This window comes from Arachis ipaensis, chromosome B10 (genome assembly GCF_000816755.2).
Source record: "Arachis ipaensis cultivar K30076 chromosome B10, Araip1.1, whole genome shotgun sequence".
Classification (NCBI taxonomy): Eukaryota; Viridiplantae; Streptophyta; class Magnoliopsida; order Fabales; family Fabaceae; genus Arachis; species Arachis ipaensis.
The window spans coordinates 43,784,413-43,788,812 of record NC_029794.2 but is presented as its reverse complement, the minus strand read 5'-3'; positions in this window follow the sequence as shown (position 1 = coordinate 43,788,812).

The following is a 4,400-nucleotide window of genomic DNA, read 5'->3' as shown; positions in this document are numbered from 1 at the left end:
ATAAAATGGATGATGCATGATCCCATGATTAAGAGCAAGACTTTGATGCACTTTGTTTGATTGATTTCAGGTAACAAGAAGTAGAGAAGAGCCATGTTAGTGGCTACGTTAGTACCACTAACTTGGCCACTAACGTGGAAGGAAGGAAAGTTGGAACGTTAATGGTATCAACTTTGAAGAAGGAGCAGCGTTAGTGGCAAAAGTGAGTGCCAATAACGCTAGCGAAGGTGCAAGAAGACCCACGTTAGTCTCCACGTTAGTTACATTAACGTGGGAACTAACATGGAAGGAAAGGGAGATGCCAACGTTAGTGGAAAAGGTGATCTCCACTAACGTTTGCGAAGCAAAAAGACCCACGTTAGCTTCGACGTTAACTACATTAACGTGGGAACTAACGTGGAAGGAAAGGGAGATGCCAAAGTTAGTGGAAAAGGTGATCTCCACTAACCTTTGCGAAAGCAAAAAGACCCACGTTAGCTTCCACGTTAACTACATTAACGTGGTAGTTAACATGGGCAAAAGTCTCACCCAGCAGCCTGACCATGCCTTCTTCAAACAAGAATAACTTGAGCCACAAAACTCCAAATGCGGTGATTCTAGTGGCATTGGAAAGTAGGATTCTAGAGCTTTCCAAGCATATATGGCACTACATGGTGGACACTAAATTTGAGGTAAAAAACCTGCCCCGAAAGTGCAAAGATGAACATGGTATCAACCTGTAGTAAGGCCAGCTGACCTCTTCACTTTCCAAGATGTATAACTCGAGTTGTAGAGCTCCAAATGATGCGCTTCTAAAGGCGTTAGAAAGTAGACATCTAGGGCTTTCCAACAATATATAATAGTATGGGGTGGACATTAAGTTGAGCTTCAGAAATTGGAAATTGTCAGCCCCTGATCGCGGACGTTATTGGCACTCACGTTTGCCAAAAACGCCAGCCACTATGCCAGCAACCCTGTCCCCTTCAAAAGAGCATAACTTGAGCTACAGAGGTCCAATTGAGATGATTCCAGTTGCGTTAGAAAGCTGACATTTAGAGATTTCCAACGCTATATAATACTCTATAGTGGGCATGAAATTAGAGCACAAACCAGAGGCATCTTTTAAGTCCCAAAAACACCAACTGGGTAGCAAGTGTGACGTTAGCCACACTAACTTCAGCACAAACGCCACACTTGTAGCGTTAGTATGGCTAACGTTAGCACTGACATTAGCACCTGGACCTCAACTTGATTCTCTTTCGAGGACCACCCAACCTCAAGGAAGCAAGCCCACAAGTGTCAACCAATCAAGGCCACAAGAAGCATCTAGAATAGGAATTTTCATTTAATTGTAAATTGCTTTTAATTTCATTTTGTAATTTAGGAGAGCCTATATAAGGGCCTTAGCTTTTACATTCAAAGGACATCTTGGAAGGGGGGGGAGAGTGAAGACCAATTCGAACTTCTGTGAATTGGCACACTCCAAGGGGAGTGGGTCTTCGGACCCCTCCCCTCAACCACTCTTCTTGCTTTTCTCTTCATTTCTTCCTTAGGAGTAGTTTCATTTTAGTTGTAATTTTCATTTATGAACTTTGAAGTTTTGTTTTCAGTTTTAATCTTCATCTTTATTTTTCTGCACTTTCTTTCTTTTCTATTTTGGTAGAGCAATGATCAACTAACTCTTTTCATTGGGTTAGGGAGCTCTGTTGTGATTTGATGGATCAATATTAGTTTTCGTTATTCTTCTTTTATCTTTTCTCTTGATTTTACTAGAAAGATTTCAATCTTCATCCAATTGGGTAGTTATCTTGGAAAAGAAGCTATTCATACTTGGATCTCTTCTGAACCTTGGAAGAGGAATGATGAGATCATGGTAGAAATACTTTCTCATGTTGGACCAAATTAGGGTTGGAAGGATATGGTGACTTTAATTCTACCAACACTTGATTTGGGAATGCATGTGGTATAATCAGTGACCATACTTCATCTCTTCTCATGAGCAATTGACCAAGGAATTAGCTATTGATCAAGATTTGAGAGATTGAATTACCAAAAAATTGGAATTCGATCACTTAAGATTGCCAAGGAGATCAATGAATGCATTGATTGAGGAAGAGACGAGAATGAACTTGATCCGGAGGATTGCAATATCTCTTGATCCCAATTTTCATTTTATTTTTAGTTCTTACATTTACTTTTCTTGCCATTTTTTACTTTTCTGCACTTTATTGCTTTCTTTACTTTTCTGTCAATTTACAGTTCCCTGTTGCTCATCATCCAAATATGAACCGTCTAACTAGGATAATCAATTAACCATTGATTGCTTAATCCGTTAATCTCTGTGGGATTCGACCTCACTCTTTTGTGTGTTATTTCTTGAAGACAATTCGGTACACTTGCCGAAGGGAAATTTGTTGAGAGACAAGTTTCCGTGTGCATCAACTTCTAATTTTCGAAAATCACTAACCACTTTTTCAAAAATCTTTTTAATTAACTAATTGTTTTAGTTTTTGATTTTCTTGTATTTCTTTTTAAATTTTCGAAACTAACTTAATTAATTAAATAAAAATAAAAATATTTTTCTTTTCGCTCTTCTTAAAATTCGAATACTCTCTTTCTCATCTCTTTCTATTTATTTCATTTATTTACTAACATTTCCCATCTACTCATCTAATAATTCGAACGCTCTCCCTTTCTCTGTGTTCGAATTCTTTTTATTCTCTCGCTACCTCATTCTTCTATTCTTCTTTTCCTCTGACACATAAAGGAATCTCTATACTGTGACATAGAAGATTCCTCTTATCTCTTTGTTTTTTTCTTTTTCATATGAGCAGGAACAGGGATAAAGACATTCTTGTTGAAGCTGATCCTGAACCTAAAAGGACTCTGAAGAGGAAGCTAAGAGAAGCTAAAGCACAATACTCCGGAGAGGACCTTACAGCAAATTTCGAAAAAGAGGTAGACATGGTAGACGAACCTGAGAACAATGGTGGAGATGCAAGGAAGATGCTTGGTGACTTTACTGTACCAACTTCCAACTTCTATGGAAGAAGCATCTCAATTCCTGCAATTGGAGCAAACAACTTTGAGCTTAAGCCTCAATTAGTTTCTCTAATACAGTAGAATTGCAAGTTTCATGGACTTCCATTGGAAGATCCTCATCAGTTCTTAGCTGAATTCTCGCAAATCTGTGACACTGTTAAGACCAATGGGGTTGATCTCAAGGTCTATAGACTTATGCTTTTCCCTTTTGCTGTAAGAGACAGAGCTAGGATATAGTTGGACTCACAACCTAGAGAAAGCATGAACTCTTGGGAAAAGTTAGTCAATGCTTTCTTGGCTAAATTCTTTCCACCTCAAAGATGAGCAAGCTTAGAGTGGAAGTCCAAACCTTTAGACAGAAGGAAGGTGAATCCCTCTATGAAGCTTGGGAAAGAAATAAGCAATTGATCAGTAGGTGTCCTTCTGACATGCTTTCAGAATGGAGCATCTTAGGTATATTCTATGATGGTCTGTCTGAATTGTCCAAGATGTCATTGGATCACTCTGCTGGTGGATCTCTTCATCTGAAGAAAACACCTGCAGAAGCCCAGGAACTCATTGAAATGGTTGCAAATAACCAGTTCATGTATACTTCTGAAAGAAATCCTGTGAATAATGGGATTACTCAGAAGAAAGGAGTTTTTGAGATTAATACCCTGAATGCCATGTTGGCTCAGAATAAAATATTGACTCAGCAAGTCAATATGATTTCTCAGAATCTGACTGGAATGCAAGCTGCATCCGGTAGTACTAAAGAAGCTTCCTCTGAAGAAGAAGCTTATGACCCTGAGAATCCTGCAATGGAAGAGGTGAATTACATGGGAGAATCCCATGGAAATACCTATAATTCTTCATGGAGAAATCATCCAAATTTCTCATGGAATGATCAACAGAAGCCTCAACAAGGCTTCAATAATAATAATGGTGGGAGAAATAAGTTTGGCAATAGCAAGACTTTTCCATCATCTTCTCAGCAACAGACAGAAAATTCTAAGCAGAGCCTCTCTGACTTAGCAACTATAGTCTCTGATCTATCTAAGACCACTCTCAGTTTCATGATTGAAACAAGGTCCTCTATCAGAAATTTAGAGGCACAAGTGGGTCAGCTGAGTAAAAGTGTTACTGAAATCCCTCATAGTACTCTCCCAAGCAATACAGAAGAAAATCCAAAGAGAGAGTGCAAGGCCATCAATATATCCAAAGTGGCCGAACCTATAGAGGAGGAAGAGGCAGTGATTTCCAGTGAGGAAGACCTCAATGGACGTCCACTGACCACTAAGTCATTCCCTAATGAGGAACCAAAGGAATCTGAGGCTCATACAGAGACCATAGAGATTCCACTGAACTTACTGTTGCCATTCATGAGCTTTGATGAGTAT